The sequence below is a fragment of the Elgaria multicarinata genome, chromosome 7, assembly GCF_023053635.1.
Source record: "Elgaria multicarinata webbii isolate HBS135686 ecotype San Diego chromosome 7, rElgMul1.1.pri, whole genome shotgun sequence".
In the NCBI taxonomy this organism is placed as follows: domain Eukaryota; kingdom Metazoa; phylum Chordata; class Lepidosauria; order Squamata; family Anguidae; genus Elgaria; species Elgaria multicarinata.
Genome location: NC_086177.1, coordinates 19,464,531 through 19,490,084, shown reverse-complemented (window position 1 = coordinate 19,490,084; position 25,554 = coordinate 19,464,531). Strand labels below are relative to the sequence as shown.

Here is a 25,554-nt window from a genome sequence, read left to right as displayed (position 1 = left end):
TTGACCGGGCAGGTGACAAACCTTTGTTTGAAAAAATCAACAGTTTTTCTTAAGCATTTCTGCCCAGAATTTGTGTCCAGTGTGCTTTCCTCACTGACTTCGTCTCCATACAAATATTTTCAGGAAGATTTTTTGTTTTATTCTTCTTCATTTTTACTGTAGCAATTAAAAATCAGGAATATTCGTTGTAACCTTAGCAGCAACAGTATTGCTGAGAGCACTTGAATGTTTGGGCTTGACACAAAATAGGTTGAGCTGCATGGAGACTGTTTTTGTCAGCTATTGAAAACTGTTATTGATTTTTCCGTCTTCCTTTGCCTGTGTCCCAAAATTGTAATGATGGCCTTGTCATGCTGCATGGCCACTACGCCATAATATCTGTACAATATACTGAATATGATTGACAGATGTAGGTCACTCTTCTTTACCCAATGTCACATGAACTATATCGGCAGTCAAATTTTGCTGATATGGGCAGGAGGGAGTCCCATCAGCAACCTGGAAAGCTAGAAAAGCAATAAATTCTGTTTATTGAACCTGCAGCCTTTCAATGAAGAGAGAGCTTCTCAAATGCTGCTTCTTCCTTGGAATGACATTGGGTAGCTTTAAGAACATAAGTGTCATGTTGGATCAGATAAAGGGTCAATTAAGTCCAGCATTCTGTTCACACAGTGGTGAACCACCTGTTGACCAGGAATCAACGAAGCAGGACATGGTGCAACAGCACCCTCCCACCCATGTTCCCCAGCAACTGGTGCACACAGGCTTACTGCCTCAAATACTGGAGGTAGCACATAGCCATCAGGGCTTGTAACCATTGATAGCCTTCTCCTTCTGGAATTTATCCAACCCCCTTTTAAAGCTATCCAAATTGGTGGCCATCACTACATCTTGTGGTAGTGAATTCCATAATTTCACTATGCACTGTGGGAAGAAGTACTTCCTTTTATTTGTCCTGAATCTATCACCAATCAGCTTCATGGGATGACCCTGGGTTCTAGTATTATGAGAGAGGGATAAAAATGTCTCCCTATCCATATTCTCCACACCATGCATAATTGTGTACGCCTCTATCATGTCTCCCCTTAGCATCCTTTTTTTCCAAGCTAAATGATCACTGCTGTTGTAACCTTCCCTCATAGGGCAGATGCTCCAGCCCCTTAATTGCTTTAGTTGCCCTTTTCTGCACATTTTCCAGCTCTATAATAGGTGTGGTGACCAGAACTGTACACAGTACTCTAAGTGTGGTTGCATCATAGATTTGTATAAAGGCATTATGTTATTGGTTGCTTTATTCTCAGTTGCCCTCCAGATGTTTCAGAAAACATCTCCCAGGATTCCTGAACATTGGCCATGCTGACTGGGCTGGGAATTGAAGTACAAACATCTGGAGGGTACAGGGTTGGGGAAGCCTGACATAGGGGGATGCCACTGCTCTCTCCTACTTTGGAGAAGCTATCAATAACTTTGTGACATCATCCAGCCCATCTCCAGCCCCATCAACATCCTTGTCCTTATCCCAAGCATGACAACAGCAAACACTATGAAAGGTGCAAATTATTTTATTTATTTATTTATTAAATTTATATATTGCCCCATAGCTGAAGCTCTCTGGGTGGTTTACATTCCATTCCATAATAGGGGGGCCACCACTGAAAAGGCCCTCTCCCTTGTTGCCATCCTCCAAGCTTCCCTCGGAGTAAGCACTCGGAGGAAGACCTTAGATGTTGAGCGCAATGTATGGGTAAGTTCATGTCGGGAGAGGCGTTCTGTCAGTTATTGTGGTCCCAAACCATGTAAAGCTTTATAGGTTAAAACCAGCACCTTGAATTGGGCTCGGAATCGTATAGGCAGCCAATGCAAGTGGGCCAGAATCGGTGTTATATGTTCGAACCTTCTGGTTCCAGTTATTAATCTGGCTGCTGCATTTATTTATTTTTTGCACAAGCTGCAGCTTCCAAACCATCTTCAAAGGCTGCCCCACATAGAGGGTGTTGCAGTAATCTAATTTGCAGGTTACCAGAGCATGGACAACTGAAGCTAGGTTATCCCTGTCCAGATAGGGGTGTAGCTGGTCCATCAACCAGAGTTGGTAGAAGGCACTCCATGCCACCGAGGCCACCTGGGCCTCAAGTGACAGAGATGGTCATACTACCATACTTAACAAGCCTGGAAGAGACCAGTGGTATAGGAAAACAGAAGTGAACAATAATAAGCCAGCTTCACTACACACTTCCCCACCTCTTGGTAGATATTTTGTTCATTTTCTCTCCATATACATATACCTTTGGTATCTACCCTTAAATTTATTTGCACGGACACATTTGCATATATACATTCTCCAGATTGAATGAGCTCTTTTGGTTTAAGATGACAATTCACTAATATAAAATTATTAGCAAGTTCAAGGGAGTGTGAAATCACAGTGTAGCCTGGATGCCATCCAAACTCTGTGGGTAAAAATATATCCTTCTCACATTGCAATTTAAGCATTATTTTGTAATAGCCTTGCTCTCCACTGTCCTGGAGAATAATGGGGGGAAAGTGCTGGAGGGAAAAATAGAGGGCAATCAGTAAATTAAAAACACAATGCAGTGTATAATTGCCATAACACTGAAAAGTGGGGTGGGGGGCATTATCAATGATGAAGAGTTATCTATCTAACATATTTTTTACAATAAGTAGAGCGAATGGCAGTTTTTCCACCCCTATTAAGAAAGCTTTGACAGTAGAGATGATGCAGTACAAATATTGAAATAATTAGATTTACATAGGTACTATGCAAATTTAATATTTTCCCCCTTTTGCACATGGGGTAGGTGCCAGTAACCTGAAATGAGGATAAATCTTGTTTTGTTCTGTTTTTAATCTTTTTCAGTGAATACAGTTCTTGACTATTTTCAGGCAATTCTAGTAAGGTGTCCTTATCCAGGCAGGAGCATAAAAGCAGGCTTCCATTCACATATCCTTATCTTAATGGAGAGTTACATGTGCAAAACAATGGGTCTGCTCAGATAATCCAGCAGCTAGTTTATGTACATATAGTGCAGTAATCAAAGCTGGAATCCTAACAGCCAGCTGTTTGAGAGAAGAGGGCTCTGTCACCTCATCCCCTTTTCTTCATCAACTATCGATTAGTGGAATTTTAGGTTCATTTGTATGTGTGTACTTCTAACTGGGACACATCCACATATGCAAGCAGTATGCAAACTCCATTGGATAGAAGGCAGGATATGGGATTGTCACATCTGGAATACTATGTACATTTATTTTTATTTTTAGAAAACTCAGTATGTCAGCTTTGTTTGTCGGATTAACAAGTTTTTGTGGTGTATTTGATAATCTGCTTCTGGCACACTGTAACCTGAGTGTCTGGATTACCCATGAGGTAAGTGGATTTATTGGAAACTGGGACCACAGTGCTATCAAATTTTATTTTTATGTAACTGGAAAATTGCTAAGGAAGTCCAATTCAGTCACATTTGACTTCAAAAGAGGAAATTTCTCTAAAATGGAGGAACTGGTAAAAAGGAAGTTGAAAGGGGGAGTCAAGAGGATTAAATTTCTCCGAAAAAGCTTGGAGGTTACTCAAAACCACAATAATAGAAGCCCGAATAGTATGTATACACAGTCAGGAAAGATAGCACAAAGTCCAAAATGTCACAGGCATGGTTAATGAGCAGCGTCAAGGAAGCTATTAGATAAAAGAAGGCTTCATTCAGAAAGTGAAAGCCTTGGCCAACTGAGGAAAACACAGGGCTTTTGGCTTTGCATGGAGGCTCCTGTCCAAACAGCATTACTGATCAGTCCTCTAGTGATGATGTTTCAACCTGGGTGACACCTCTGCAACCCCCAACCCACTTTTGGGTTTTGAATAACAGTCTGGGACACGCATCTGGAGCAGACTGACTCTGTTGGCTGTAAGGTAGGCGGCTAGTCCCACAGGTAGGGCAGTCCTCTCACCCCCTTCCCCAACCACAGGCGACTTCCAGTCTTCCTCCTTGCCAAGGCTGACTCCACAGGTGGACATGGGGAGTAGAGCAACTCCCCCCTGCCCTGCTCTGAAAACACTTGACAGAAATACGCTCACAGAGATTCTGACATTCCACAAACTGAGTAGGCCCAAACCCTTCCAGACTGCTTTTAATCAAATCCTGTCTACAACCTACAAGGCCTACTGCAGTGCTGAAGCTGGGCCTTGACACTTTTTTTCTGCCAGGCTCCTCATCTTTAACAGCTATATCACAGGCAAGTATTTTGTCACCCTCTCCATTCTAGGAATAGCTGTATGCTTGTACCTATTGAATTTGGCTGCTACAAATGGGCGAGAACTTGTTTCAGTTTGATTTTGGGAAGAATTTACCAAAATGTGCAACATTTATATTCAGTATAGAAAGAACATGAGATTTTAAAGTATTGAACTGAGGAGAAATCAAAGCTGACAGATTCCCCTAGTTGTGCTTTGGGAGTTTACAACATGTCCCAAATGGCAGCTGCCTTAAAATCATATTTGCATTTCACAAAGGAAAGGAAAGGAAAGGAAAGGAACCTCTCGTGCAAGCACTGAGTCATTACTGACTCTTGGAGGGACACCAGCTTTCACTGACGTTTTCTTGGCAGGCCTTATAGCGGGGTGGTTTGCCATTGCCTTCCCCGGCCGTTATTGCCTTTCCCCCAGCTAACTGGGTACTCATTTTACTGATCTCGGGAGGATGGAAGGCTGAGTTGACCCGAGTGGCTGCCTGAAACCAGCTTCCGCTGGGATCGAACTCAGGCAGTTGGGAGAGTTTCAGCTGCAGAAACTGCTGCTTTACCACTCTGCGCCACATGCCCTTAATTTTGAGAGTTGTTCCTCAAATGTTTGGGCAGGATTTAGAATGGAACAACATAATGGGTTGGATCTGGACATTGACATCAATGAGACTTAATATAGACATGTCTAATTTAAATCACATCCCATGGATTTCTGTGGGATTTCTTCATATGATGAAGTCTAAATCCAATCCATTGTAGGAGAAACTTTGAAAAATAGCAGAGGACTCCCTAGAATCATAGAATCATAGAATAGCAGAGTTGGAAGGGGCCTACAAGGCCATCGAGTCCAACCCCCTGCTCAATGCAGGAATCCACCCTAAAGCATCCCTGACAGATGCTTGTCCAGCTGCCTCTTGAATGCCTCTAGTGTGGGAGAGCCCACAACCTACCTAGGTAACTGATTCCATTGTCATACTTCTCTAACAGTCAGGAAGTTTTTCCTGATGTCCAGCTGGAATCTGGCTTCCTCTCACCCCCTTCCCCAACCACAGGCGGCTTCCAGTCTTGAGCCCGTTATTCTGTGTCCTGCACTCTGAGAGGATCGAGAAGAGATCCTGGTCCTCCTCTGTGTGACAACCTTTTAAGTATTTGAAGAGTGCTATCATGTCTCCCCTCAATCTTCTCTTCTCCAGGCTAAACCTGCCCAGTTCTTTCAGTCTTTCTTCATAGGGCTTTGTTTCCAGACCCCTGATCATCCTGGTTGCCCTCCTCTGAACACCCTAGGCTATACAAAAATATGCTTGTGTATTGTTTTTCTACTACTATTTGGACTTTTAAAAATCTGCAATCCCCTTTCTGCATGGAAGAGCTCAGAGAGAACAGGAGGCTGACAGAGGAGTATGGGGAAGCAGCAGGGAGGAAGATAATTGGCTGGCCCAGTTTATTCCTCCATTATGCCAGCTCTCCTCTTCCTTTCCAGTTCACTCATGGCACATAATGGGCATGCGTCTCTTTTTCTGGTTCACTCACCCAAGCCCCCACAAGGAGCAACTCCTTTTCCTGCTGTGAGGTATTTGCAAAGAAAAACTTGGGTTGCCATATGCATCTGACGAAGGAGCATACCCATCAGGCAAGATGACTGACTGGTGGTGAGAGACATGGGACAACAGAGGAGAAATCATTCAAACAATGTCCTCCTCATGCCTCCCTCTAATTTGTCATTCACCTCTTGTTAGGCTAGCTTTCTATCTTCCATGTGCAGCTCCTCCATGTGCGCTTTGCTTTTGGATGATGCTTTCATTTGGATTTTCTTTTTCTCTTTGATGTCTTGCTGATTCTGACGACGTTGAATATAATTCTTTTTGAGGATCAAAGAGCCACATTTTGTTTTATTGCTTCAGCTTGATGTGTGGAGCCCTTCTACCATTCCATTATGATTTGTAGAAAACTGGACTGTTCTCTCGTTCTTCTTTGGATTTATGTGAGCAGCCCTAGAAAAGCTCGTGAAGGTTATATGACCAGGCCAATGATTGGTCAGTATATATATCCTGTAAATCTAAGTCACGCCGGTGAGTTTTTAAACTCTTCAAACCAGAGGAAAAGCTCACCTCACATATTAAGCTGACATGAGTGCTAGATTGGTTCCACATCTTGTCTAAGACGTCTCTCATTTTCTTCTTTTTCTTTGCATTAACTGATATGTGTAAGTAGGGAATGGTGACAGCAGAAAGTACTCTTTCTGAATCTTGGAGACGTCTTCCTAATAGTCCTCAGGCTTGACCTAACCTAACCACAAAGTCATATTATCTGCGTCCGAGTGGCCCTAGCCAATTTTTAGGGCTGTGCATGGACTCCCTGAACAGCTTCGTGGCCCGACCTACAACTTTTGGATCGGGCCAATCCACTTCGGGTTGATTTGACCCTCCCCCGCTCTACCCTGCGGAGCGAGATCCAGAGGGGCGGTTCGAGTTTCCCCCCCCCTTCCCTACTTACTTGCTTCCATGGTGAATGGCAGAGGCAAGTAAGTGGGGAAGGGGGGCAAAATGGGTGCTGAATAAGCCCCCCTCCCCCCTGCCCCCTTGCCTGGCTCCACCACCATTACTGCATGGACTGCGGCGGCAGCAGAGCCAGGTAAGCCCCCCTTCCCTCCACTTACCTACCTCCATCACGGTCCGGCGCAGGCTTCAACTGAGGCCTGGGCCTCAGTTGAAGCCTGCACCAGACCGCAACAGAGGCAGGTAAGCCCCCTGCCCCCTGGCCCCTTACCTGGTTCTACCGCCATCCCCGCACAGACTGCATTGTCGTTGTCATCAGGTGAGCCCCCTTACCTGTGTTCGGAGCTCCGGATGGAGGTAAACCGCTTCACCTCAATCCGCAGCTCCCCCAACCCGATCCAGATTCGCCTTTGGCGGAGGCAGATCGGGTTGGTTCGCTCCGGATTCGTGATCTGAATTGGAGCGAGCACAGCCCTACCAATTTTAGTCAAGGTGGGGTTTCAACATTTTCCCACATTATAAAATTTGAGTGTGGGAAGAAAGATTCTACATTTCAGTTAGATTTCCCCTTCAGTTTAGCATGGTAAGCTTTGGCTATGGTTGAGCACATGTGCCCCACGACTATAAAGCCTTTGATACAAGAGGTGCTTTCTTTACCACAGAACATGAGTATCCATGAAGGAGGCAGACTATGTGGCAAATGACACTTCTTGGCCTGTCCCACAGATTACCAGGTCAATAACAAAATAGTGATCCTTTTGACATCGTGCTGGGAAGTGCATGCATTTGAAGATGCTGATACAGTCATCATTAAGGATGGTTGAGAAATTTGAGATGGACTAAAATGAGTTTGGATTTCTAAGAATCTGACCTGCAGAATCCACTGTGGACTGGCCTACCCAGGCCACAAGAAGTCCGAGGACTTTCAGATTTTTTAAATATTTATATTATGTTCCTGAACTTTATGCCAATTTATTTGCAGTTTATGAATACAAACGTTTCTCCTGAGACATATGCCATCCTGGAAAAAATGAATGCAACAGGAGATAATACATTAAATGTTACTTACTAACATAAATTATGTAAATGGTTGGGAACTTTCTTACAGAATTATTGTTTTCTGCATAACGGGGTGGATGGGATTGAAACTGTCTGTGAACAGATGCTGGAATGAACAACATTGCACAAGATTGCACAATCCACAAAACATATATGGGGCAGATTTCTCAAAATCTGGATATCCCTAGTCATCATAAAAGACAACTCATAAAGTGATATAGAAACTGGATGGAGCAAACTAAAGATTGGAAAAATAAGACAGTGAGAGAAGCCAATATTGTCTGATTTGTCCATCTGGAATCTGGGATTTTTCTTATAGATATGTTCAAATATATAAAGAGCTGATCTCTCAGGTATTTCATTCTATTATACCACCTTGTAAATAGCCTCTTTCCTGGCTACCTGTGGTAAGCAGGAATTACTTCCAGGTGATCAGCTGTAGTATATACTGTTTGTAAATTGGAAGACAGATGGTTCTTTTCTTCCTTCAAGATGTGTTTGTGTATGTGTGTGCATCTGCATGTATGTGTTGCACACTGTCTAACATAAGCACATTTTGGCAAGCAGGCTACTTTAAAATGTGTGGACTAGTAAAAACTATTGTAGACTTATTTCCAAGACTGCTATAAGATCCATAGCATAGTTATTACTCCATCTCTGCAGATCCCTTTCCATGTTTGGCATATTCTTCTGAGCAATTGCTTTAAACTTTGACTGGAGATTGGTCAGACTTTTCCCACATGGGTGATTCTTCATATGTCCATTCCTGGCATTACATTTCTCTTTATTTTCCCCAGAGTTCTTGCGCTTGTTGCACTGCATTTATTCTGACATCTCTCATTCATCTCAGAGAGTATCTGTGCTACCAGCGTGTTGATGGTTGTTACAAATGGCCATTTACTCCACTCCCTTTTCTTCCTTCCGTTCCTCTTTTGTGGCCAACAGCTATAAAAACCAATGGTAAGATAGGTCTGAGGCAGAGAGTGTCAATACACACTTCAGTAGAATCATTTAGAAAAATGAAGTGTATTACAAGAACTCTTAAAAGAAACTGCAAACGAACTGCAACTGGCAAGCTTTCTTACTGAGAAAGATAGCAGAAGATTGTGCTCTTTAGATTTTCCTTATGGGTATAAAACCTCACACTTTTAGGTCTCAGGATGGACAAATCAGACAATGTTGGCTTCTTTCACTGTCTTATTTTTCCAATCTTTATTTTGCTCCATCCAGTTTCTATATCACTTTGTGAGTTGTCTTTTTTAAAAAACCAGATGCATTTTGTTTGTCTTTCTTGCTATATACAGATTTTTGTACACACATTTTCCTAATATAGATATATTTGCACCCCTTTTCCCCTTAAAGAACGTTTTTGTATGCACATTTTTGTTTTCTCCTAAGTCATACATTTCTATTCATCACAACATTTTGAGAAGTTTGAATGTCAAAGAAAAACTGTGTTCCCGTTCACATATGGTTTGTGAAGTGCAAATTTAATAAGTTATCAAAATGTGGATGATATGAAATACTCCTCATCCTTATTTATGCCACACTTGAGCAAAACTGACTGGCGTGTCAAATGCAAGCAATTGTAAGTTTGTAATCTTGATGTGATAATATAGAAATGATCCAACAACACTGGGATTCCCTGATTGGAGTTTAGGTAGATCAGAGATTTTTAAAGATCTATGGCTTATTTTTTGCTTGATCAGGCTAAAATTATCTCTAGTCTAGGGCTATGTGGGGTCCTTTTGAGAAATATTCGTAGAATATTTTGTTGAACATTTTGAATTCTCCCAGAGTTCCCTCAGTTTCACAAAAGGAGGGACCTTCCAAATTCATTTTAAATGTCACTTTAGGTAAAACCTGCCCTTTTCTCTACACTATGGAATGTTCATAAATATCCCAATTTCTAAAAGCTTCTTTAAAAAAAAAATCTGTCAGTATTATTCTAGGGATTAGAAGGGTCTGTTTTTAGGAAGCATTGCAATCAAAGGAAATTACAGCACTATCACAATGATAATCAAGTGTTAGACTTGGGCTATGAATATTGCATGTTTGTGGCAATGATATTTGAATAGTGTGCTCAGTAGTGTGAAAGACAATGGGGTGTGAGTGAGAATGGAGTTGCATGTAAAGGAGTGAACAGAATATGGGCACAGAGATATTTGTTAATACATTTGTAAATTGTACAGGTACTCACATGTATCACCATAAAGGGTCCAACACTATAAAGTTTATTGTGTAATATACACCTGTGGAATTATATACAAACTAGGATAACAGAAATTATAATGAGATTGTGCTGGGCAGACAGCACTTGCCTTGCAAAATGCTGCTGGAGTGAGTGGAATACTCTCAAGGTGCCATCACTTCTACACATAATGTCAAGATTAATCTAACCCATTTCATTGCTATCTTATTTTACTTCCAACTGGCTTTGCTCATTTCAATTCAGGACATTTTAAAACACGCAGAATCTCAAGGGGGATGGTATTCATTTTCTTTTCTGGAAGCTGAACTGAGAATTTACATTGGAAATCTTCTTAACTTTGTCATGATTGTTAGGTCAGCAGTATTTGGAACGCAGTCATGCTAATGCAGAGTGCAGCTGCTGGCATCCGTGGGGGAAATCCATCGGGTTTAGCCGAGGGGTACACATTTGGAATGAGATAATGAATTACAGGTTGGGTTTCAGATAATGTGAACAAGAATGGATGAGATGAGAAGCAGGGTGTAAAATGACAATGGAGGATGGGAAAGGCTATGGCATGTCAGCATAAGCAGCATGTGGTAGTGTACCATTGTGTATAACAGCTTGGCATGATGCAGTTCTCTGTTTTTCCACTTCCTGTTCCCTCTTCAGTCTCTGTTGGGTGTCATGTAAATTCTAAGCCATTGGGATGCTTGGCCCTTTTATGAACATTTCATTGAAGTAAAGCACCAGGAGATGGGATAACAATATCCTGATTACTCTGTGATCCCCTGGTTCTGGCTCCCTTATCTTCCAGCCTGGGGGACTGGAGCTGCATCTGCTGCTGAACGCCTTCTTAATAGCATTTGCAAGAGCCTATTCCAGGCAGTTTCTAATTAGACACACCCAGATGGCAGCCACCAAGCAGCTGTGCACCCAGCTGGGTGTGTACATGGAGGAAAGTTACCTCCAGGCTCTCTGTTCCTCTTCTGCGCCATGCTTCTGCCATTGTCTTATTTCATATTTTCTTCCACTTAGAGGCATAGAACAAAAAGGGGAACAAACAGGGCTTTTTTCCAAGCAGGATACTGATTCATGTTGAATTTGGGGCATCCAGATTTTCAGAATACCCATTTTTTACATCTACAACTTTCTCCTGGCATTCCTCTCTTTAGCCACAAACTAGGCAAATTTGGCCACAAGCCAGGCAACTCAGCTGTTTCACATATTACAGGGGAAGCCAACCTGGTGCCAGTGTAGGCTGGTGGTTCTGATTTCAGTGAGGCTGTGAATCCACTCTGGGTTTCATTCACAACACTAAAGGAGCTAGCCAAGCTGCCTTCCCGATGTTTTTGACTGCACTTTTCATCAAACCCAGCCAGCATGGCCAATGTAAAAGAATTGTGGGAGTTGCCATTCAAAAACATCTAGAAAATGCCCGGTTGCTTACCCCAGACATATTATATTGTTAGGTGTACACTGAAAATGTTTCAGAAGCCCATCTTGAATATGTAAAGTACGGTGACCATATGAAAAGGAGGACAGGACTCCTGTATCTTTAACAGTTCTGTAGAAAAGGAAATTTCAGCAGGTGTCATATGTATGCATGCAGCACCTGGTGAAATTCCTTCTCCATCACAACAGTTAAAGCTGCAGGAGCCCTTCTCTCTTTTGTATCTGGTCACTATGTAAAGACCTCCCAAGTCTTCCTGAGAAGACCTCTCAGGAGGACTCAGTATGTAAAGTCCTCCTGAGAAGACTTCCACCAAATCCATGTGGTGGCTGGAAAAAAAAAACCCATTGTATTGTGATTCCACTACAGTCTTTGGAGATTTCTAGTGCTTTCATGACCTTCACTTTTTATTATTAATTTGTTCAATCCTTTACACATGCATTTTGAAATTAAGTGGAAAGGATCATGATTTTGACTGCCTTTAGCATTATGCATCTGAAGGACCCAAGTGCCATGCTTTAAAATATTGGGGGAGGACCTGGGCTCTGTGCATGCTTTTTATGCAGAAGTTCCCAAATTCAATCCCTGGGAATTCCAGGTAAGGTAGCAGGTAATGGGAAAGTTCTCTGTCTGAGATTCTGGAGAGCCACAGCCAGAGTAGGCAATACTGGATTAAATGGCAAATAGTCTGACCTGCAATAAGACAGCTTGTCATTTTGCCTACTGCAACCTGCCTCTGATCCACACCATCCAAATTACAATTGGAAGTGGTAAATTGAAGCTCCTGAGTCAAGGCCACGATCTTGACTAAGGGGCTGAGCCATTTGGATCCTTGAGTAAGGAGATATTGATTGTCTCATCCAAAATGAGAGGAAATTTATAAAGCTCTCCTTGTTAGATGAAGAGACAGGTTGAGGGTTTCCCCTCTTCCCCCACCCAAGAAGAGATGATTTGTGTAATCTCATAGTCTTCCCATCTACTATGCATGTAGAGATATTCCCCAACATACAGCCAACTGCTACACACATCCATCCATCTTTGGACTTGGGCAGTGGCTTTCAAGATTTATGGTGCTGTGCTGTATTCTGATCCATATTTCTAGCTGATTAGAAAATTAGTTCATGTATCACCTTCCAGTTATGTTGTCATTTTAATGTTGATTGTAATGACTCCACTAATTGAAAATAATGTTTAGAAAGAGAAGCTCCACCACTGTTGACATATTTAACTAAAAAGATTATTTGCATTTTTATTAACGGGTATTTTCCCCCCTAAATGAAAGTTTAATTCCAGAGCCATTCTTCAAAATAATGTTTTGAGCCTTCAAAGCAAGATTACTGAAAATAATTAAACTTGTTGCTAATATAAACAATATATTTTATTTATTTTTAGAAGATAGAACGAAATCATGCATCATTCAATTGTTGGTGCCATAGCATGTTGCAGGGTATGCAAGTATGCAAGAGAAACATTTCATTTATAAAGCTTAAAATGTGTGTGTATGGGGGTGTGGGTGGAAGGGATGACAGCATGGAGGGACATGCCCATTAATCAGTACATTAGCAAAGATTGATTTTCAAATTTTCACAATTTTCCTTTAAAAAAATCTTCAGACATTGAAAGCAAAAAATCTATTAATACAAATAACTGAGAAATTTGTATTGAAAACCCAATACAGTAAATAAGTGATTTACGATATACACAAATAAAAAAAAGCAGAATGTTCAAGAGGCCTCACTTCAAACATCACTTTACAATGAATTTCGGATGTCTCTCTCTTACTCACTCCTCCGTAAAATTGGTATGGGGGTATACTTCATGTTTGTTCTTCAAATTGAGAATTATTCCATAAAGTAATTTATTTATTTAAATCATTTGTATCCTGCCCTATATCATTAAGATCTCAGGGTGGCATACAGATAAAAGCATACATTATAAAACAATAAATACACACAGCTAAAAACGAATTAAACCATGAACCAAGTTAAAATAATATATAATTTAAAAGCAGTAAAAACAATTAAAACAGTTAAAACAATGCCATATCAAATTTCTTTGTGATATCTCAAAGCTCAAAGGAAACATTTGCATTCATGTCTTGTATGTCATTCCAGGGCAGGATCTACACTACTGCTTTAAAATGGTTTATGACAGTAGTGACTGCTGTTGGAGCCCAGGACACACTCCATATACAGTTTTCAAACTGTTTTCAAAGGGTCATATCCTGCTTGGTGTAGATCTGGCCCAGGCCTTCTTGAAAATGGGTGTTAGAGTCAAGCTGTTAGAGTCAAGGAGGGCTTTCTCCGCTGTGGCACCCCGGTTGTGGAATGAGCTCCCCAGAGAGGTCCTCCTGGTGCCTACACTGTACTCCTTTCGTCGCCAGCTGAAGACCTTTTTATTCTCTCAGTATTTTAACACTGAATTTTAACTTAAATTTAAATTTCACTGTTCTAACTCTGTATTTTAATCTTATATCAATTTTGCTGCGTGGTTTTATCCTGGTTGTGCTTTTTATAATGTATTTTGTATTTGTTCTTTTAACCTGTTGGTTGTTTTATTATGGTTTTAATTTTTGTGAACTGCCCAGAAAGCTTTGGCTATTGGGCGGTATAAAAATGAAATAAATAAATAAATAAATAAATAAAGCTGTTGATTGAGAATTGTGTCCCAACAGTGCACACCAGCTCTCATGCAGATATTTCTTCAGACATGTATCAAGGCAGATATATTATTACAATGTGTATTACCTCTATATAGGGGTGTCCCCTAGCGGAAAAATGTTTTAGAACACCATTCCATAGATGAGGGACTGCTTCAGACAAGACCCACTTTATTTTGAGTCTAAGGCAAATCCTTAGTTTAGTTTCCCAAAGTTTTGAGTGTCTCCCTATTGGCTATAATGGGCAAATAAGCATTATTATTATTATTATTATTATTATTATTATTATTGAAAAAGGAATGAAATTTACAGGCATGGTAGCTTCTTCTGAGGGGAGGTTTCCTGCTAATATCAGATAGTTAGGTGCAGGGTGTGTGTGTAAGGGGGACTGTGAAGACTCCCACCACAAGACCCAGAATCCCCACAGGAACATCCATCTAGAAGGGACACCCATCTTGCAATTTACTGTGTACGTGAGACTAATGCATGGTGCAAACTATAAAATCCTACCTCCTTGTAAAGGCCTCAGAGCACTCTACTCTTTCAGGCAGAGAAGAGGCGAAAGGGTCCTCTTTGCTTTTTGTTTCTAAGGTTAGAAACCCAGCTCTTCTACAAAGGGAGAAATGTTGGAAATATTTCCATGTGGGAAATTCAAAATCCAGCTGTTAGTCAGATGTATTTCTATTGTGGATGAAGAAGCATACATGCCCCCTTTACCAGTGGATCTCATAGAGGAACTAGGTAGTCTTTGTATTAACCCACTGGAGAAAATTTTAGATGCTGTGGTAGGTTAAAAGGTATAGGTTTATATAAGGTCAACCTAAGAAAAGTATGCACATTTTTTGTGATCTTTTGGTTGTTTGAATATTTACTGTTAAAGCATGCTTGAGTCAGGTGTATGTATTCTACTACAGAACTCTTTTCTTTCCTTCCTTTTCAAGTGCAGGGATCTGGGTGCTTCCTGTTCCACTTATGGCACTCCACAGTTTGGGTTTCATTATAAGCAGTGCAGTCCTAAAATGTATGCAGTGGTTGTGTGTGGGAGGAGGCTCCCACTCTCTTCTATGGTTGATCCCTACTTCCAGGCAAAGGTCTTCTCATCCGATTCTCTGCTGCTCCCTGTGTGGCACAGATTTAATTTACAATGTGACAGGTCTGACAAGAGCCCAGCATCCTCTGCGAATACACTGCCAGTTCCTGCTTCCTAGGACTTCCACCTTAGCTCAGTTTGTTTGCGTGCTGGTCGTATTACCTGTTTTCTTCCGCTTCAGTTGGTTCTCCCTCCACAAATGAGCAGGAAAAAACTGAAATGGCAGAAGATCCTCCCCATATCATTCAGAGAAAGGTAGTCACTGAAAAAGCAGATGGGAAGGGAATGGATGTGATAGTTGTGAGGGGTCACAAACCCCCTTTCCTCCTTTAGCTAGGAATGTATGAGAAATTTGTTTCAGTTCATTTTTTATCAGGATTTACCCAGTTCGCACTTTCCAGACCAAAGACAGACTCAGATGCAATGTATGGTCGGAATCCATACAATTCCGAGCTTGCAATGTGATTTGCACATCAAACCAAATATGTTTGACAGCATGTGTACATTTGAAAACTGTGCATGAAAAATATTCTTTTGAAAATATGTACTTTTGAAAAGTCCACACAAATCAATTAGTCAATGGAAGAAGTGCATACATTTCAAAAATGTGCACATTTGGAAAAAATATGCACACAAACACGGACAGATTTTTATGAAAACAAAACTACACAGAGCTTTCAATGTGATATGGATTCGAATAGGAATGAAGTTCGGGGTGGAATTCGGAGATGATTTGTTGATTTACACATCCCTGCCTTTAGCCCAGCCCTTCCAGTTTATCTTGCCTACTGGGGACTGTGGCGTTACACCCCACAAATCAGTTCCCTAATGCATGTCTGCAATTGGTAAGTATGTGGTGCTTTGAAAGTTGACCTGAGTGGGTGGAGTTAGAATGTCTGAGCAGGGGGGAGGAGTGATATATAAGGGAATGACTGAGGGGATTGAGAGACTTTTAAGTACTCTTAGAGTCTTCAGCCTTTAGTGTTTTAGCTCTCGGTGTGTAGAGTACTTGGGTTCTGGAGAGTTTGAGGTTCAGTATAGAGAGTGGTGTCTTTTGAGTGGGGTGTGCAGATAGACAGTTTGTGTAAAATAAACAATACTGATAATAAAATTCAAGAGTGAATGTGTGTGTGACAGGAAAGTGTGTATGTGAATAGGTGAAAGGACTAGAAGAGAGGTTTCAAAAAGGTTTTTAAATGTTTTATTTTGAAACAAAACTTGTGAACTTTTAAAATAAATTTTAATTATTTTGTTTTAACTGCCACAAAAATCCCACGTGTCTGTTTGGCATTTATCATCTGAAGTTTATTCATTTAACACCCACTCTGACAATAATTCACCTCAGCACATATAATTCACAGCACATTATTTTATTATTGAAATCCTTCTCCATTTAACCCCTTTCTCCACATAGTTTGGAGGAAGAGGGTGTTTGTCCCTCACCTCAGGCGTATCAAGCAGTGGTGCTTGGCTTGAGCAGGGAGCGTCCGTGGCCAGGCCTGTTGTTCAGAGCCTGTGTCATGGCAGGGACATTCCAGAGTTTGTCAATTGACCCCACCTCACAGAAACCAGTATCTAGGTTGCCACTATGCAGCTGAGGTAATTAATTAATTATGTCCATTGGAGATAAAAGGGTCCTGTATTAGCACATGGTGGTGACTACGAGAGCGGAAGAGACCAGGCCAGGTCGTGGTGAGGCCTATCTAGTCTACTTGGTGGATGCAGTATCAATGTTCATTCATGGCTGCATCCCTTGAAGCCCCTTTCCTAGTAAGAAAAACGTTCTCTCCCTCTTAGCATCTGTTGCCACCTGTTCCAAGCAATCCAAGTTTTTAGATTAAAGGGACCCAGAGTTTTTAAGAAGAGGATGTTATTTTCTGTGTTGTGTTGTGGTTTCAAGGAACTTTGAGTTAGACCATGTTTTCTTTAATCTTCGTGATAACGTCTTCGTTACATCTCTGTTGTTTTGTTGGCTGGTTCTGAGGCTGTTAACTCTACCTCTGTCATTTGGGTTAACTCTTCAGTCTTCACTTGGCACAATGCCTAGCACCAAAGTCTAAATTTGTTTGAAATAGCTTGGAGGGAACCCAGCTGTGGTCATGGGTCCCTGGCAGACTGCATGAAAGCAAAGAATTTGTTTGTTGTCCAGTTCTCTACAGGCCTTTCCAGTATTAACCTAGACCAGAAACAGAACAGACAGAGTTTTCCCCAATCTCGCCTGCCCTAGCTATCAGGGGATTTTGGTACCTTTTTCAGGATGCTAAAACAGGTGAGCAGGAAGACTGATTACACATGTTTTCTAAATAAAAAGGTTTCCCTAAAAATGATGAGACTTACATATTTATAACTATGCAGCTGCATCCTGGGAATAGCTGTGCACATGTGAATTTCAGATCTATTGCAGGTTGAATTTAATCAAATATAATAAAGCCACAGCTTCCCAGCTTTTTCTTAAAGCAACATAAAGTCAGAATTTTAGGTTATGAGGTGCCTGTCCCAAGGATTTTTTTAAACACATTCACTATTTATTAGAGATCTAAGTGGATTTGTTCTGTTATAATAAAGCACAATTTTGCCTAATAAATATGATAAATTCTGTGTGTATTACAAAGCGAGACAAAGGGGATTCATCTGATAAGAATCTAAAACTCAGAATCATAAATGCCTTCTTTTCCTTGGCTCACAGTTGAAAGGCAAGAAGGGGACTGACATAACGCTGACAGGTCCTTCTTTTAAATTAAAAAGAAAAGAAATATAATTCATTTTCAATATCCTGGGATTAAAACAAAAATAAAACTCAAGGCAAGGATTCTTGATTGACATTTCTCCCTGAATTTAATTACCAAACCTGAGCCAGTACTCTGCTGGTCCCTTTGTCTTTTTAAATTGAAACATAAAATACATTCTTAGATTGACTGTTTAAACATGAAAAATTATTGTACTCCATTTTGTTTGTTGGTGGTTATAAAGGACATAAGGCAAGAGAAGGCATTAAATAAATCCCCCCTTTTTTTAAAAAAAAAATATGCACAGGTTAATGTTGAATTTGCTCACATGAAGCTGAACTGGTGTGGGGGGGTATTTAAAATATTGATAGGTTTGCCACATGTGCTTCAGGGGTTTATTCAAGGGATCCTGTTCACAACGAGACCATGGCAAAGTGCTGTTTAGTGAGGGCCCCTCCTAAAATAGAAATAGAACTGTGTGTGCAAATGAATTTTTGAAATTCTCTGCCCTATTTGTGGACAGAGGATTTCTCTGAAATTCTCCAGGGGGAAGCGAAATTCTCCAACAGTTTCTTGGAGATGGGACTTACCGTTAGAGGTATCAATACTCAGCTTCTTTCTTTTTTTCTGAAGGGTTTTTCATTTGTTTTCTTTTTAGCTGCTTTTTAACTTCAAACTGAGTTCAATGGTGTTGGCAGCCAGACTACCGGTTTGCATCCTCCACAATTTCTGAGACCTATCCTCACTCTGAGGCGTTGAGCTGGTGGAGGGAGGCCATCACAAAAACATGGTGAAGAATATTCAGGGAAATTATGCATAAGAATATAATAAAACCTGTGCTGGATCTGACCAAAGACCCATCTAGTCCAACGTTCTGTTCCCACAGTGGTCAACCAGCTGCCTATGGGAAACCCACAAGCAGGTCATGAGGGCCACAGCACCCTCCCACTCTTGTTCTGCAGCAACTGGTGCACATAGGCATAGTGTGCCTTTGATGCTGGAGGTATTGTATCACCATTTCTGGCAGCCATTGATAGCCTTCTTGTTCTACAAGGATGAGAAATCACAGAAATTCCGTTAGAAAAATGCCTTTCAACTTAGCTCTAGTGAGGAAGAACTAAAGTCCATTTGTAATCAGAGTTCTGAATCCTGCAAGGAAAATAGCACCATCTGGTGACAGAAGGCTTGGCTGATGGGGGGGAACACTGTTAAAATTGCAGCGATTTCTTGTGGAGTTTGTGAAGGTAGGAAACTCTATGATTTATGTAATAGGGAGAATCTTTTTCATGTATTAAATTGATACTAATAGACAGTATCATGATTCTCAAAGTCTGGGGTAAAGCAGGGTTGGATATCCTTGATAACACTGAAAATCTGGATAAAATTCATAATTTTTTTAGAGGCTTAGATGTCATGGTGGCTCAATACATTCTCACTCTTTGTTACCCTATGCACAAATGCCAAGCTCGTTTATCTAATTCCAAATGGGATTTGGAAAGAGGCAATCATTCACAAATTAAAATAAAAAAGTAAAGGGACTGTCCACTGAGGATTTCATGGGTAGGGATACAAACAAACACATGGTGAAGATGGCTCCTTGAAATTCAGATAACAGGGCAGGGGAGCCTTGCAGTTTTGTTTGTACGAATGTAGAGGAGTTAGTGCAAGCCATGCATCCAGATGAAAAGGAGGCTTTTACTAGTTGAATAAAAAAGGTAATTTTGGTAGGTGCTTTCCTGTTTTAGATTGAAGTCCATAGAGACATTCTGGCTAGAAGAGACATTGCTAAGATATAAGGCAGGCAGGAAATGATCAGGACCATGGACAGCTCACTGGATACCAGAATTTGCGTTGGCAGTCATTCCAGCGCTAGTCTCATAGTCTATGTGATGTTGGTGACTGTGCTAATGTTTCTGTTGGAGTTCCTTACATTAGAAAACTTTTTCTTTTCTTTTCTCAGGAAATTCTAGATGCATTGAATAGAATTGTGTCCCTTATTTCCAGACAAAATAGATGTTTCTAATTTTAGCTCTGAAATGCCCCATGCATTTCAGATTTTGGTTTTGTAAACATAAAAAGGAACAGCCTTCTTATTTTTCAAAATTACGCTCTTTACCAAATATTAGAGGGGAGTTTGTTTTTGCATAAAGTTTGTAGTGTGAGTATAAAACTATTTCAAGGAATGAGAGGTGTGACTATACCGCTGTACCCTTGTACAAAATATAAGGATCATGAATTTCTACTTGATGTGTGCAAGCAACAGATATTTTGTGGAAGAGAGATGATGACGACTGGTTGGGCTCCTAGATAACCAAATCTGTGAGTGAGTCGTGTGTGCATATGTATGTTGAGGTGGTAGTGTGTGTATATGTATCAGATGTTTTTGGTGAAACCCATTACCTCATTGAACATTCAAGCCAGTTTTAAATGGGGAAGTAGCTCCCTGCCCCCCCAAGAAATTCCTCAGGCATCTGGCACTGAGGAGGGAGGGATCAGTATTTCCAGTCTGTATCAATTGGCATGTATTCATTCATAAGCAGGGATGTCATGAGTGCCTGACTAGGCCTGGAAGTCCAATGGACTCCCCTGCACCTGGACCCAACTCACTGGGCTACGGGATGCTCATGAATCTGCTTGCGAAGTAGCCACAAGCCCAACAAGCGGGTCCAACATTTGCCCATTCCCATAGTGATCTGCCTTTTGGGTAGAAATGGCAGCTTGGGGGTTTCCATAAAAGCAATGTTGTGCAAATGGCAGCTGTGAAGAAGCTATTTATGCAATATTACAAACAGGCCTGGGGCAGCAGAGCAGCGGCAGAGGCTCAGCAGCAGAGGCTCAGCAGCAGAGCAGCAGCAGAGGCTCAGCAAGCCCCCACAGGGACTGGGCAGAGGCGAGTCTGTCCATCCCTATTCATAAGTCTTCCCTATTTCCTGATCAATCCACAGATAAGTTTTATTTTTAAAAAAACAAACAAAAATTACTTTCGAATCAATTTTACCCTAAAAGACACAGTTTTGTACAAATTTGTTTAAACCTAAAATACAATTTTATATGAATTTTGGAATTTTTTTTTCAGCCAAGCATTGTGTTGCAAAATCTGGAGAAACAAAGGATAGCTACCCAATGATCAATGGTGTGGTGGACCCAGGGCTCACTGGAATGCATCACTGACATCATCTGCCCCCGCCACCATATCTTCAGACTTCCCTGTTCCCTCAGAGCTTAGCTTCAGTCCTCCTAGCAACAATAAATTGTCCCCTGTTGTAATGCTCTTTGGGGTAGGTAGATCTTGAATGGGCAATGCAGACCCATCAGCTTAACAAAAGACCTGACCATGGTGGAGACAGAAACCACTAGAACCGGCTTATTAATATGGATCAACAGAGCTGCTTGAAATTTTGGACTTCCCTTGGGGGTACGCTCGGGGATCATCATGCAGAGTGCCTGCACTTCCAAATTTACCACTGCACCACTGGTTATGACCTACGTATCAGTCCAGCAAGTGAGAATCATCATGTCGATTTGCGTAACTAATGCAGACCAAACAAAATTCTTAAAAAACCCAGCCATGCTGGATGTGCTTCGGATGACCTCATTAGGTTCATTTTCTGTAGCAACTCTGATTAGAATGTTTTGTACACCTGATACCATGTATGGAATTCTCACACCGGTAGTCAATTGCACCAATTAAAGGTGTCGCCTTACTTGCTTTGTGCAGCTCCTTCAGAAAGAGATCCCATTTCCTTCACACCTCTGTTTCCTTCTGACCTACGTCCAAGCCTGTGGCAAAGCTCCTGCTGAGTATTGCAATTTCTTTGACCCGTGCAACGCTGATATATGAGAAATGCAGTGTGTTGGAAGTTTTGCATATTAAAGATCATGACTTTATGGCAAGCTTTGCCCTGGGCTTTCATGTCCAATGTTTCGGTGCCATTTGTTACGCGACGCAGAAATCTCTTTATCACACACCTGGCTTTCTGAAGGCAATATGGCAAATCGGGAGCCTGTGTTGATATGCAAATTGGGTGTATCTGCGTTGTTGTTATTTTCGTGTTTCACATGGCTATACTCTTGTTCTGCCTGGCGTTTGCATGATGGCACCAATTTTGAAAGGCAAACAGCTGATGTTTATGAATGCTTCACGTTCCGAATGGCATTACGGCTGTCTTGCTGCATTAACGTTCAAATGGCGAGCATCCATCTATTTCTGTTTCCACCCTTCAAACAATGTGTGACAGTCCTTCCACCCCTCTGTGGCTCAGGATGCTTTGAAGCTGATGCATTTTGGGTTGGGGAGGGGAGTTTCTTTTTGTTTTGTTTTTAAGACTCATCAAGGACTTTTTCAAGACTGAAAAAAGTCCTGTTAACATTGTGTGTCTTGAAATCAGATGCAGACTTGGGCTGTATCTGCATAAATCTTCTCTGCTTTTGATTGTTCCATCTAGAATGGCAGAAAGTCAGGATACCCAAACTGCAGCACAGGAGAAGTCCAATTGGAATGGGGAAAGAATCAAAATTAGCTGCTATCAAAACAGTGCCAAGAAAGTCATAGTGAGAGGTCTGAGTAGAACAGTTCCAAATATTATAGGTGAATTCAATCCCAATTTGAATTCTCTTCACTGGGGGTTAACCCTGACACACTAGATCTTAGACATATTAAACCTAATTCACATGGGAAGTGGGAGGAGACCTAACCAGGAGGAACACCTTATATTTTATATTGAGAGGAGCTCAGGTTTAAATCCAGTGTAGAAATGAACAATAGGAAAAGAGAGAGAACCCACACAGACCAGCCCTTCTTAGCCCATCCATTCCTAAGGCTTCCTATATGACCTAATCTGCCCCCCTCCACACCCCAATTATTATTTTTCCTGAGGTCTGTCCCTACACAGACCAGGGAGCCTGAGTTAGCAGACAGTGGAGAGATTGCTACCTCTGAGCTCATCAAATTCTCTACTCACCCACCTCACTCAACATCCCACCCCCAAGCAAGCTGAAGGCAATTATTAGTAGGGTGGGGAGAGGGAGGACTCCAAATCTAGCATTACCAAGCTGCAGCAGCAGCAGCAGCAACATTAACATGTGGAAAAGTCATGGTCTTTATTGGCCAGCACCCAGGGTGGCGTGGGTCCTGAAAGGGAAATATACATGTGGCTGCCAATTCCTTATCACAGCAGGGCTCCTGTAACTTGACAGACAGGTGTGTCTTCCCTTTTGGAACCAGCTCCATGAAAAGGACCCATTCATTAGTGATTGGGGAGCTAGGGGAACCACCTCAGCCCACCCCCACAAACAGGGCCCTGTGATCCCCTGCCGAGTGCTCCTGAGATACAGGGCTGCTTGTCAGCCACCTGCCCTGACTTCAGCCCCTTCCCCTGCTGTGTTAATGGTGGTCACATGGGTGGAAAGGCACACTTTCTGGAGGCTCCAGAAAGCGCATCCCCCCCCCACACTGATGGGGGCTTTACAGTCTGCCAAAAGGCAAGGGAGCCTCTGGAAAATGCACAATTCCCCCCTCCATGCTAATGGCAGCTGCCATTTGCATGGAGGGGTGTGTGGAATGCAGGATTTCCCTAGCTTTGGGGATATCAGGTGTTTCTCCTTGACCCTGCCGATTGAAGGCCCTATTGATAGGGCCTTTAAGGCCCCCATTGGCAGGGGGAAATGCACAGTTTCCCCATGGGTGGAAAATTGTGTATTTCCCCCCACTGAGTTAATGATGGCTGCCATTAGTGCAGTGGGGGGAAGGGGGTGATCCTGGAAGCCAGGGTGGACACATGCCCACACACTCTTGGGAGTGTGTGAGCACTCAGATGTGGGTCCGCCCTCACACTTGGGCCCATGAGGCCTGGACGTGGGGCTCTCTGTTGACCCAAATGGATGTTTGCAACATCCCTACCCTTCATCTGTTGAATAATTATCTCTCATGGAGCTTGCAAAGGTTGAAGAGCCTGCCTGGAGCCAATAAGGTAACAACCCCAGGGAGGAACAGTTGAGAGGATCCTGAGTACTGATGCTGGTCATGGAATGGACCTTCCTTTCCTGTCTGCATGGAAGAGGGTGAGGAATGGATCCTGTAGCTGTGGGGGAGTGTCCCGTGGAGAGCAATAGGAGACTTTTACCCTGGTCAGACAACATGCTAAGCCATGGTGGTTAAGCCTTTTGAGCTAAACATTATGGCTTAGCCTGTCATGTGAACCAAGACTTAGGGTGCCATGTGAACCATTCCTAACCATGGTGACGATATAACCATGACTTCAGCACACTAATCAGTTGCTGCAAAAGGGTTAGCGGACTAACCATGGCTTGGCATATTTGCTGAACAGGCTCAGAGTAGTGACCAAGAGGCAGCAGATAGAGCACATAGTCCCTGAACAGACAGTTGGGAGGAGGGAGGAAGCAGTGCCACTTCAATGCTTAGCCTATGCTCATGCCTCAGCCTCCTGCCAATGTGGGGAGGGGGAGAATGCAGTGACTATGAGTATCCCCATCCATTCTCCCTTCAGGCTTCAGTGGAACTAAATAATGGGGTTCATATACTTTTGGTAGGTCGTGTGCTGTGTTTGGGTGCTGTGTCACACCATATCCTAGAAGGGCAGGGTAGTCATCAACGTAGGAACAGCTATTTTTAAATGTCTCCTTCCCATTGACCTTAATGGGAGGAACATTTCATGCACCAGGTCTGAGGCTGTTGTAAATGGACAGACACGTGGCCATGATATTGAGGAGTAGAAGATATGATGTAATTGTGCTCCTCCCTTAAGCTGCCTTCGTCCCACTCACACCTCTGCCCGACTATAGCTGTTCCACTGATGAATCTGGGAGTTTCCTTCAGTATACCTGACATGCTGCCATTCCACTAGTGTAGACAAGCTTCCACCATATCCTTTCGCGTCTCATCTGGCATGACTCAAGCAAGAAGTTATATTTGGGTTTCTTCCTGAAGGCCTTTGCATGCCAACCCCCTTTCAATCACGCAAACTGTCAGTACGGATTTAAAAATACAAGATGAGCAATCACTGTTGGAAAACTCTCTTTGTTACCCAAACTCTGGTACATTCATTATTTGCTAATTGGGTCTTGTGCTTCTTCCTTCTATAATATTTCTTTGGCAGTTGCTCTATCACTGCAAGTCTTTTATGTGCATTTTGGGTACAGCCCATTAGCTGCTATTTTGAGCAACCAGTTTTCTTTAGATACACAACTGCTCTATACCATAGGTAGGTAAGAGAACTCTGTAAACTTCCAGATAATCTTGTAAATACATAAGTAATCAACAGCAGTCTGCATAAAAGAAAATAAAAGTAAGGAAAAAACTAATATACATTATTTGTAAATACTGAAATGATTTACATTAAATCCAGCAAATTCATGTGCATGTTCAGAGGAAGGCAACCAGGATGATGAGGGGTCTGGAAGAGAGACTGAAAGAACTGGGCATGTTTAGCCTGGAGAAGAGAAGATTGAGGGGAGACATGATAGTGTTGTCCCTCAACCAGGGATTTGAAGGCCCGCTGCCCCGGCGCGTTAATAGCCAATCAAACACACGAGGTTGGAGAATACACTTAATCCATTTACTTCCGATACTGCAGTATGGGGGCGCTCTCCGGTTCCATAAAATGGAGGC

General features: G+C 42.0%; 1 protein-coding gene across 2 annotated transcripts in view; it reads left to right on the top strand.

Annotated features, from left to right (window-relative positions):
* Positions 1–25,554, top strand: part of CDH12 (cadherin 12) — a 563,366-nt gene that overhangs the window by 449,899 nt on the left and 87,913 nt on the right. The gene's annotated exons all lie outside the window — the stretch shown is intronic.